The sequence below is a fragment of the Pseudopipra pipra genome, chromosome 24, assembly GCF_036250125.1.
Source record: "Pseudopipra pipra isolate bDixPip1 chromosome 24, bDixPip1.hap1, whole genome shotgun sequence".
Taxonomy (NCBI): Eukaryota; Metazoa; Chordata; class Aves; order Passeriformes; family Pipridae; genus Pseudopipra; species Pseudopipra pipra.
Window position 1 is genome coordinate 2,938,960 of NC_087572.1, and position 11,974 is coordinate 2,950,933.

At 56.4% G+C, this 11,974-nt stretch overlaps 1 long non-coding RNA gene across 1 annotated transcript; it reads left to right on the plus strand.

The window, feature by feature from the left end:
- Window positions 1-3,418: 3,418 nt before the first annotated feature.
- On the plus strand, window positions 3,419-10,499 carry LOC135402279 (uncharacterized). Its single transcript, XR_010425072.1, has 2 exons — window positions 3,419-5,967; window positions 10,186-10,499. It is a non-coding gene; the product is annotated as an uncharacterized LOC135402279 (long non-coding RNA).
- The last annotated feature ends 1,475 nt before the right edge of the window (window positions 10,500-11,974 follow it).

The window sequence follows — 11,974 nt, forward strand, 5'->3', positions numbered from 1 at the left end:
TGTAGGACAGTGGGGGGCCATGGTGGGACCATGCCCAAGGGTCTCTGCTGTGCTGGGGGCTGGTTCTCTCTGCTGGTTTCCAGGGGCTCTGGAGGAGGCTCTGCCTCTGTGCTCGCTCGGCATCACTCCCAGGGCTCTTGGGTACCTCAGATCCTGCAGAGCTTTTGGCTCCATGCCCTCTCTCCAGACCCAGACCAACCTTAGGAGCACATTGGATCTTCCTCCAGCTCCATCCATTAGGATCTCCAGCCCCGAAGAGAGGAATGTGGCTCCTGCCTTGTCCAGCTCATGGATAAGGGAGTCTCTTCCCATGCCTGTCCCCAGCACAGGAAGAGGCTGGAGAGGCTTTGCCAGAGCTGCAGGAGGGCAGAGGTTTCCCCCAGGGTTTTCCTGCCTCGTGCTGTCCTGTGTGTCTGCCCTGAGAGGGGCAGTCAGGGCTGGAGGCCACAAGGTCAAACCTCAGAGGTGAGTGACTACTCCTGGAATTTCCTAGGAGAGAGGAGAGACTGGGAGCCCGGAGCAGGACAAAGGAAAGGAGAGGGAGCATCATCTGGAGAAACAAGGCAAGGATCTCTGTGAGGGGAACTGCTGTCCAGGGAGAGGAAAACCAGAGGTGCAGATCCAGGCTGGATGTCAGGAAAAATCCCCAGCTGCTGGGGAACTGCCCCCAGGGGGGTGAGGGACGTGTCAGAGCTCTCAGACACCTCTGTCCTGTAAACACCAGCCTGCCTGGGGTGAGGGAACAGGTTTGGTGACTCCCTGGGCTCCAACCCTGGCTCTCTGGGATCTGGGTGCTCATCCTGGCTGGTGAGAGCCCTGTCCCCCCATAAACACCCTCCTGGGACCTGGAACAGAGGGATTATACAAATGAAGCTGTTGTAGGACTGTAATTTCAGAGGGTTTGTTTTGTTTGGGTTTTTTTCCCTTACCATTAGATTTTTTTTTCCTTTTCTTTCCCCTTTACTAAAAAAAACCCCAAAACCCTTCTTTTGTGCACTTTGGACCGAGCTTGTCATATTTCTTAGAGTCTCCAGTGACTCCTTCATGCTACAGACTTTCTGGAGTCCTCCTTGTTAGACCCAGGACTACATGATTCATTGTGTGCTGGAGATTTAATACTGCACGTAAAACAGCCTCGGTTCAAATTTGTTTTCTTTCTTTCCCCCCCCCTCCTCTTTTTTTTTTTTTAAATTTTTTTTTTTATTTCTTGGCTTCTCACTTACATCCTGGAATTTCTTTTTTTTTTTTTTTTTCACGAGATATAAAATAAATACATTCCCAAATATGTCCAGGAGGAAATGATCCAGTTAGATTTTTCAGCTGCTGGTTTTTAAGGCCTTTTAAAACAATTTGGTGCCGTTGAGCTTTCTCAAGGGATGGGTTTGTGTGTTGGGAAGACCCTCTCCCACCTCTCCTGGGCCTCTGAAGATCCACATGGCTCCGTGAACAGCTGCATTTGGAGATGTGTCTTCCTGACTGGAGACTTTTGGGATTGCTTTTCCAATGGTGAGATGTAGATTTTTAATGCCAAAAGGGACCTTTTTGGTTATTCAACCTGCTGAATGCCATCCTTTAAGGTCACCAGCCCTGTGGTGACATGTCCCATATTGGTATTGATCAGCAGGTGGTTCACTGGGCCTGGTGTCACTCATGTACTCAGCAGTCACTCAAGAGCAGTGGCTGGGATTGGCATTTTCTGAGGATAAAGTGCTCTGAGGGGCAGTGCAGTGATGACCTGAACCCAGGGAGAATTAGCTGAGCCCTTTAATTACAGGTTGCCCTACCCCTGCCTGTGTGAGATGCCTCTGTCCTGCTTGAGTTCATTACACATGGTAATGAACTCCAGTCCCCTTAGCCATGGCCTGAGAATCAGTTTTTTGAAGGAGCCCAAGGCTGGGTTTCCTGGAATTTGGTCCCGGTAAGGAGCTCTGAGAGCAGCTCTTGGCCTTTCCCAAAGCACTCCAGGAGTTTGATTTCTAAAAGGACCTCGGCACCGCAGCAGCAGGGTCAGCCTTGCTGCCCAAGGAGCCCATTCCTGGGATGCAGCATCCCTGGGGGAAGGTGGTGCTGCTCCCTGTGCTGCCCGAGGCTGTGCTGTGTCCCAGCAGCTGGGCAGGGTTGGCTCCTGCAGCACATGGAGACACCCAGACTTCTTGCAGGCCGGGAAGTCTCCTTGTTCCCCAGTGTCTTGCACTGCAGCTGAACCTCAGGATGCAAATCCTGTGACTCTCCTCGTTCACATGTGGATTTGGGCCCTGTTCTCTCTGTGCTCCAGCGACCTGAGCAGCTCCTGTGTGTGTGTGAAGATGTGCCAGGCAGTGTTCCTGCCCCCGTGCCCTGTGTGAACACCTCAGGGATCCAATGCTATTCCTGGCTGCCATAATTCCTCTGCTCTGCTCAGGTAACTGCTTGGAAAGGGGGGGGATAATGATATGGAGTTTGCTTTGCTGATGTATGCTGGGCCAGGCTCAGCTTGGGAATGAGGGCTGTCCCAGCCAGCAGCTGGGTCATGGGAGATGCTGCTCTTTGTCCCACATCAGGCTCCTCCAGCTGGCACCCAAAACCACCTTTGCAGAGTGGATGATTTTGGGAGCTCTGCTCCTGGCTCTCCCTTTCCAGGTGGCCCCAAACAAGGCCTTTGCAGCACCTCTGCCTCAGAGAAGCGGATTTTCCATCCCTCTCTGAAGGACTTTCAGCCACCCTGTGTGATCCCTGGCCACCCTCATATGCTGGGAGCCCCAGCTCCTGGTCCCACACCAGGCTATGGACAACCAGAGAAGGGGGTTCCTGCCCCCAGTGCCACCCAAACCTGCAAAAGCTGAGGAAGGGAAGGTGGCGAGTGGGGATGTGGTTTGTACCAGCCCAGTGCTGGCCCAGAGGTTGTGGGTGCAGTTCCATCTCTTTTCCCTTGAGCTTTGCACAAGGTCTCAGCTTCTTGGCCAAGGAAAAAGCACTCTCAAGGCTGTGAGTAGTCAAGAGGTCACCTCCAAGAGTGGTCCTTGTGCAGGTGCATCCACCACATCCCCCTCAGCCTCTCCCCTGGTCCTGCTCCTGCTCCCCCCGCCATCCCAATCCTCCCCATCATCCCATTCATCCCCAATCATCCCAATCATCCAGCCATCGTGGCGGGGAGCCTGTGGATCCCGTGGCTGCCGGGCTGGCTCTGCACAGGCTCCCAGCCCTGCTTTCATTCCCAGCCTGTAAACACGGCGGCTCCGGCGCTGCTTCCATGTGGTTCAGCCATCGCCGCTGTGGGGGCTGCAGCTTCCCGGCCGGGGTGGGGCCGGCAGCTGGGGGCTGGAATTGCTTCAGCCACCCGGCTTTAATCCACCTCTGTGGGTGAGTCAGTGCCCCCGGGGGCTCGAGTTGAGAGCTCGGGCTCACTATATATAGTCGGTGGGGCTGCTCGGGGGCACCTCGGGAGCTGCCCCTCCCCGCCGGCTCCCCGGGTACCACAGGCAGGGAGAAGTACCCCGAGATGGGGAGTTAAGCAAACCTGTTTTACCTAATGCTGGGCCCAGACAAGGAGCCCACCTGTGGTTGCCTGGTGCAGTTCATCCGTGGCTGAGGCAACTTCTCAAACCACTTGAATTCCCTCCTAAGACGCGTCTGCCGGCGCTGTCTCGCGGTGCAGCCCTGGGAGCCAGAGTTCACTCTCCCACCCCACAGGGTCACCACACTCTGCTCCCAGTCTGGGGGGCTGCCTGTGTGTCCCCTGTGCCCGCAGCCAGGCGCTGCTTTGGGGGACCAGGTGTCCCCATCACCCCACAGCATCTCCCCCGGCATCGCGGCTGCTTTTCGTGGACCCGCCGCTCCCGTTTGCAGAGGGCAAATATTTGAGCTGCCCTGGCAGCTGTGCCTCAGGCAGAGCCATCCCTGCATGGGATGCAGGTGCCCTTTAGGGCTGAAGCTCCTGAGCATCAGCAGAGAGGACCCAAACCTCCCTGCCAGCGAGGTGATGGAGAAGATGGCTTTAAATTTGGGCTCCCTTTGTGCCTGCTGAGCACACTTGGCTGGTGGCAGCGATGTAGCAACTCCCCAGCACACATGTTAGTGGTTTTGAGGGCTGAATTGGACCTTGAGAATTAGCAGCCTTGTAAGTCAATAACAACATGTCCTAATGAATGCAAGATGTCCCTAGGAAATGAAAGCTCCTCTGCTTGACTGGGAGCCTGTGACTGGGAGAGGACCAGTAAACAAGAAGGAATGTTTCGACTGGAGATGAGCAGGAGATACAAACTCGACGTCTAGAGATTACAAACACACCCCAAATGTGGGTGGTGGCGGCGGGGGGGGGGGGGGGGGGGGGGGGGAGCACGAGCCATTTGCAGTTGTGAAATGCAGTGGTGTCTGTCTCCTGGCCATCCCCTGAGTCTCCTGGCCATCCCCTGGATCTCCCTCGGGTGGGCTGGGCTCTGGAACATGGCTGGGAAACCCAGGAATGTCGCTCCTGCCCCTCACCATCACTGTGCAGGGTGGGATGACTCCAGCAGCCCCCTACCCCCTCCAGAGCCTGCCTTCCGAGATCCTGTGCCCACTGTCACCTGCAGCCTGGCTGCTTTCAGCCCCTTCCCACCCTCACTGCCAGTGCTGGTTTCACCATTTAACTTTTCACCCTTGGAAATTCCCCCTTCTCAGGCCTGCAGACATCCCAAGTGCTAGCACTGCTCTGCATCCTGAGTTTTTATCCTCCCACTGCCTCAAAATGAGCAGTTTGATCATTCCCTAATTGCACCCGACACGGACACAGGGCTCTGCTGTGTCAGGAAGCATCAGGAATGTCTGCCCATGGCTCTGGGCCTTGAAGCCTTCGCTGGCTGCCACTGCCACCCCCCCTCTAATGCCCCCCAAAGTGTCCTGTGCCATCCTGGCAGCCCAGTGATTGCTCCCAGGCAGGCAGCTCACTCAGGTTAAACCCTGCAAACACGGGTGATGCTCAGGGGTGAATCTGTGCCTCGAAGGAATGGGACTCTTCACCCCTCCACAGGGCAGCAGCAGTGGGATTTTGGGATGGGGGTGGCCCTGAGCTGCTCAGCATCACTGGGAGCACTGGAGTTCATGGTCTGCACGTGCAGCTGGGGCTGTGCTGCCTCTTTGCACATCACCCCGGGTCAACCACCCCGTCCTGCCCGGCCAGTTGGCGTGGTGGGGACGTGGGGCCCTGCTGGTAAAACCACTCCAGGACAAGATCTAGGAAAAGGCCAGCCTGGTTTCATGGCTGTCTCCTCCTCCTCGCTCTGAAGTCACTGCAGTTTCAGGTAAGTTTAACAGGTGATTTGTATTCACCACCATTAAGGGCAGTGCTCACCGCTCTGTCCTGCAGGCTGGCTGCACACCACAGGGAATTGCTCGTTGACCCCAAGCTTTCCTCTCCCAATTATCCTGGTTAGCTTGCAGGCAGCCTCGGGAGCGGGGCAGGGAACAGGTCACAGCGAGGGACTCGTCCTCCCGTGCCCCTGCCTGCCCTCGGGCTGGGGGTGCTGGGCAGGGGTGGCTCCTGGAGGGTGTCAGGTCACAGCAGCCTCAAAGCCAGTTGGGAAGAGGAAAGTTCCAGTCCTGGGACACCCCTTGAGCGCCTGCACTGGTGTGTGGCACACCCTGACCGGGCTGGTGCTGACCCAGAGCAGCTGGCACAGCCCTGATGTGGCTCGTGGAGCATCACCAGTGCCGTGTCCCCACAGGACGGGTGACATTCTCCTCACAGGACTTTCTCCTGTGGCCACTGGCACCCTGGGGTACCTGTGCTGAGTGGCCAGAGCAAGTGGCTGGACCTCAGGGTTGCCTCTGGCAGACGGGACCTCGTGGGTCTTGTCCCTCAAACCAACTGTTTGCCCCAAACCTGCAGGAGCCCAATGCCTGCAAGACCTCAAGGAGCTGTTCCAGTGCTGTGATTCCCATCCAGAAGCCCCAAAAGTGGACATGGGGGTGAAACTGGGAGACTTGAGACCCGCTGCCACCCACGAGCACGTGAGTCCTGGGCAGGAGCAGGGAGGGGGACATGGGAATGGCGGCGTTGCCCAATCCACGCGCATGGAAATGAACTGCTTTGTGCGCAAAAAAAAAGGCCTGGTCGTGCAGAGGCGCTGGGTGTGTGCTCGTGTGGGTGTTCAGACTCTGCAGGAGCGACCTGGGATGCCTGGAAAAAAAAAAAAAATCTCCTTTGTGCATTTAATTAGCGGTAAACGCCATTTACATGCGAGATGCCTCTCGGTCTGAATCTGCCTGGTTGATTAGCAAACTGCAGCCCGGTTGTGTCGTGCACTTTGTTTGCCTCAGCCCGCAGCGGCGCTGCCCGAGCGCGGCAGAGCTCCCTGCCTTTGCATTTCAAAGCCGGGCAGGGGCCGGGGGTTGTTGCACAACCGGGACGGGACGGGTGCCCCGGGATTTTGGCCCCTGCTCCCTTCTCATCCCCACTTTCTTTCCCTGGGAGTTGGGGGCGGTGCAGCCGCTCAGTGCGGGATCAGCTCCCTGCTCTGGCGGGAGGTGGGTCCGGCCGAGGAAAATGGGATTGTGCCAGGGCATGGACAGCGAGGGGGCAGCTGGGGGACCGCGCTGCTCTCTGGCCGCTGTGCCAAGCAGACGTGGTGCTGCTCCAGCTCTCCAGCTGGTTCTGCTGCCAAACAAGGGGCTTCTCCAAGTGGAAAAGGTCCTGCAGAGTCTCGGTGCAAGCAGAGAGGGAGGCAGAGGGGAGCGGGGGTGCTCCGTGGGCACCACTGGAATGGTGGTGCTGGGGTCGGTGCCTCCCTCCTGCCTTCCCACTGTGCATTTCCTTGGCAGTGCCACCCGTGCCACGTCCTGGGCCACGGCAGGGCTGTGACCCCGCGGCTGTGGCCCCGCAGAGTGGCTGGGGCAGCTGCCCAGACCTGTGTGTTGCTTCCTGTGGTCACTGCAAACCATTCCCAGGAAACCAGGAGCGTGTGGGTTTTGGTTCAGGTCCCTTTTCAGCTCCTCTCTCCCCTCTGGTGCCTGGGTTCTCCCCATCCATGAGGGATGGGTGGTGGGATGGGTCCTGGGAGATGGGAAGGGGCAAAGCACGGCTGGTGCAGAGCAGGGTGCGAGTCCACAGGGTTGGGGCCCTAAAGGGAACTGCTCCTGCCCCCAGCTCCTTGTCCTGCTCCCTGACATGGCCAGAGAGGCTCTTCAACTGCTTCTCCACCCCTCAGAGATGGAGCGAGGAGGGGGACTGATGGGGAGAAAAGGAGAAAAGGAGCTCCCCTGTGTTGCCCAGATTTCCTCCCCCTGCTGCAGAGCCAGGGTTGAAATCAATTCTGCATTTCTGCCCTCTTGGAGAGAAAACAGGGGCTTTGTGGGCATTCCCAGCGTGCAGAGAGTGGATGTGGAGTGTTGGGATGGTTGAGCCTGGAGGCTACTGTGTCAAGCTGGACTTGGAGCAGCTCAGCCTTGGCACAGGCCCCACGAGGCCCTGGGTGACAGCCCGTGCTCCCACTTGCCACCTAAACAAAGCAGGAGCCACGAGAGGAGCGTTTCACCCAGTTTTGCCAAGACACAATGAGATGAAAGCAGTTGCCCGAGGTCATTCCATAAATCCAGGGCAGAGCTCAGATCCGAGGGAGCACCCTCCCTGTCCTCAGCCCAGCCCCACACAGCCCATCTGGGGCAGGTTTCTGTCTGCTCATCCTCTCCCTTTGTCTTGTCCATCACTTCCAAACACTCTCAGGTGCTTTGATCTGCTCTCAGTGCCCAGGGCCAGCTTCTCCTCTGCTCCCAGGAGCTGGGCCGGCGGGCACGAGCCCTGCCCAGCCCCAAGGTCTCACCAGCTCCTTCCTAAGCTGAATCCCATGATGCTCTTTTGGCTTCTTCCACCCACTCCAAGTCCTTGTCCCCACAATTAAAGAGGTGCCTGAGGAGGGCAGGAGGCAGCCAAGGTCTTTTTGTTGAGCTGCAGAGGGACAGGGCTTGCTCTGGCCCTGATGCCCAGGTGCTTCAGGCCCTTTTTGAGGAAACAGGGGTGATCCAGGAGCCTTGTTTGGTTCCTGGCAATCACCTCTGCAGGGCTGGGGCAGGGCAAGGGTTCACTGGCAGCAGTGCCCCCTCTGCCCCAGCACGGAGGGGATGGGTGGGCACTGACAGGGAGATGTTGGATTCCCTGCATCCAGGCTCCCTGGGAAAGACCTGGCTTGGGCTTGTGCACGTGGCAAACCCTCTCCCTTCTCAGCAGAGCTCAGTTTGACAGCAGTGCTCCGCCAGCTCCCTCTGCATCTCCCCCTGCCTGACTCAGCGAGGTCCCAGCTGGCCTCTGAGAGGAAAAAATCTGTCCCTGGAGCCACAAACCCTGTGGAGATGAGTAATCCCCTCCCTCTCCAGCTGTCCTGGGGCTCTGCTCACTGGGAAGGGGATTCCTTGTGTGGCTGCTGGCCCCGGAGTCACGGGGTCAAGGGGACCAGCAAAGCCACCGTGGTCCAGACAGGATCCCTGCTCCCGACCCTGCATCCCTGCCAGCTTCACTCACACTCCTCTGGGAGGCCTGGATGCTCCTGCTCCCCTTGGAAGGCTGTTTGGAGCTCCATGACACATCTGTCCCTCAGCAGTGTCCTGGCTGACAGATGCAGATGTCCAGGTCCTGTGGATGTTCCTGTCCCTGTGCTCAAGTGAGACTGAGGCTCAGGGAAAAAAAAAAAAAAGGCAAAAAGGCTGGATGCAGCCCTGCCATCCCAATGTGGATGTGTCCTTCCCACTCAGCCCAGCCTCTGCACAGCACATTTCTTACCAGTGACTTTCTGGGCACCTTTCAGCATCCTTCTGTGGTGGCAACTGGCATGGAGGGAGCTGGAATTTCCTCCTCATGCTTGGTCCAGACCCAGAAGACCTCGCTGGAATTTTTAATTTGTTAAATTTTTTTTTTTATTATGACTTTATTTGCATTCATTTGGCTTTCCAGACAAGCTTTGGCCAGCGGGGTCGCTGGCATTTGTGGGAAATGAAGCTGGACTCCCCATGCCTGGGTTTTCCTGGCTGAACATGGGCTCTGGCCAGCCCAGACTCACCCAGTGCCTCACCTGGGGCTGTGAGGGCTGTGGTTCCTTCCAGCCGCTCATTTTTCATCTCCAGGGCTGAACCTCTTAATACTTTTGTTGGCAAAAGCAGAAAAAAAAAAAAAAAAAAGAGGGAAAAAAATGAATCCAGTAAAAACAGCTGATTCAGATCCGCCGTATCTTGATGTGGCAGAAAGAAATTAGTCGTTGCACGTGGGCTGAGAGAGGTTGTTTGTCCAGGAGAACAGGGGAAGGGAACAGCTTCCTTTCCTTAATTCCTTTCTTTTTTTTTTTTTTTTTAATTTTATTTAAATGAAATCTCTTTGCTTGCTGCATTTAGCAGCCAGAAATGCATTGGGACAACCGTGCCAGTGGCTCCTGCTCCCCCAAAGCATCATCTGCCCTAATTCCCCCCTGCTCCATCCCCAGTAACCCTTGGGTGGGCTGGGGGGTCCTCAACCCCTTCAGTCTGAGAGGGGACAGCAGCCAATAAAATCAACAGTTCCAGTGGTTTTGGAAGAGCTCTGGCAGCATCTGAGTGGTGGATGGAGAGGAAATAATTGGGAAATAATAGGATTATTTATAATATGTAAGATATTAATGCAGTGCAATGTAATATAATACAAATAATATAATATATACTACATACAATACATATAATATAACACAATATAACATAATATAATGCATTATAATGTTTGAGCCTGACTTCCAGCTCTTTCCTTTAGGCCTAATTCCTATTTTCCTCCAAGCCCATCCCGAGCATCTCCCTGTGCTGCCAGAGCAGAGATCTGTTCTCCATCTGGGAATATTGATCCTTTCTGGAGCAGCCCTGAACTCTCCATTAGACCAGCTGCTTTCTGATTCGGAGGGGAGCAAAGAGTTAAAATTTATTCCATCCACCTGTATATTTTCCCAAGCCTTCTGATAGCAATCAAGAATGCAGGAAATGGTGTATTTAAGGGGTGAATTTGCCAAAACTGTGCCACAAGTCAAACTTATAAAGCAAAGTTTATTTGTAAAGTTACAGAAGGCTGAAGTATCTCCTGTTGAAGGGGTAAGTCTCTTTAAACCTATCCCGGGATTTTTTTTTTCCATCTCTGCCTTTTAAAGTGATTGGGCTTGGGAAGAGGGAGAGGATTCATGAAGAGGGGCTTGGTTTTAATCTAATAAGTGTTTTTTTCCCCTGTAGGCAAGTGCTGGAGCTCATCAAGGCACAGATCAGCCCTGCTGGGTTATAGAGGGACCTTTGACTGTTGACTGGGATCATTTCAGCTCGTTTGGAGCCCTGTGAGGGACCTGACAGGGCTCAGCACCACTGGAATTGGTGTCTGTCTCTGCTGGATGGTGGGAGGCTGTGCTGGGGTGCTGGGATGTGCCCTCAGCCACACAAGGACCACGAGTTCTTGCCCATGAACCCAGCCTGCCCCTGTGTGCTGCTTTCCAGGGATCCTCGAATCCCTAAAGGCTCCGTGAGGATGTTTTATAAACCCTTCCCGTGCTGAAGTGGCAGCCACCTCGGTGGTCACTGCACCCCTAGTGCAAGGGCAGCACATCAAACTTCTTTAGAGGTTAAAAAATTAATTGTGTTTGAATTCCTTGCGGGAGGTGGGAGCTGGTGTTTGGCTCCTTGTTGCTTGGGAGTCTCGGGGGGCTGGGAAGGGGCTCTCAGGATTCATGGCTTAAACCAGCCATGTCTCCTGCTGGTGATGCCTTTGGCTCCTGGTCACTGCCCACCGTGCCAGGGGAATGTATCCCATCCTTTTCCACCCTGGAGAGGCAGCAGCACCTCCTGCCTACGTGAGCTCTGGCAGGCTCGTGCCCGAGCCTGCTCTTCCCAGCTCCTGCAGCTCTGGGACCCGGGGCAGGGAAATGGGATGGGCAGGGACTGTCACCTGCTGTGAGGGGCTGGGTGAGCCCAGGAACACCCTGGTGGGGGCAAGGCAAAGCCTTAACTCCATGTTGCTTCCCACCCCTTGGATGCACTGCAGGCGGAATGGGCTCATCCCTGCCTGCGGAAGAGCCGGCAAGTGCAGCCCCGTGGCCAAGCTCCCATGGAATGGAACCCCATCCCACAGAACACCAGCCCCTTCAGGTCACTGCTGCTCGGACCCTGACACACACAGGGACACTGGCTCGGGGAGTAGCTCCAAAACCAGCCAGTGGCTGCTCTTCCAAAGGCGTTGGGTCAGCACGGCAGGGCTGGAGCCACGGCAGCCGTGGGGTTTGGCTCCCCTTGTCTCTGTGCACAGCTCCCTTGGGTTAATCCAGATCCCTCTGGGAGGAATCAGTGATAAACCCAGGCTGGGAGCACTGCAGGTGCTGCCTTGGCACGGGGCAGCGGGGCCGGGCACCCAGGGTGGCACCGGGCCACCACAGGCTGGGTGGCCCTTTCTTGGGTGGTGGCTAATGACTTGTAATTGAGATGAGGCTTTAACACCCAGCAGCAGGTGAGCTGGCACACTGGGGAAGGGGAGGGAGCCGAGATAGGGGCGAACACAGCGTGTCTGGGTGCCACGGGCACCGCTGAGCCAGCCCGACCGGTCCAACCAGCCCCTGCCGGGGCGGATCCCGGCTGGGCTGACACCTCCTCCTGCTGCCCGACACCCCACTGAGGCACACAAAAGGGGCTTGGGGTGGTTTCTTTCCTGCCAGGAAAAAGCACAAAGCCACCCAAAACACCAGCTCGGTTGGGGTTTGCACGGGGAAGAAGAGCTGGCCCTCGGCGAGGCCTGGAGGGTGACACCGGGCTGTGACAGGGGCTGGCTTGGCCTCAGCTGGAAAGGCAGGAGAAGGAGGGAATAAAACTCTTTGCAGAGAACAGTGTGGATGGTCGGGCCCTGGAGACACCAGGCACGATGGGGTGGGAGTGACCCCTGGCTCTGGAAGGGACACAGGGCTGTCCCAGACCATCACTGGAGCACCTCAAGGCTCCTTGGGCATTGCTGGCACTGAGCAGAGTTGGGTGCAATGGGAATGGG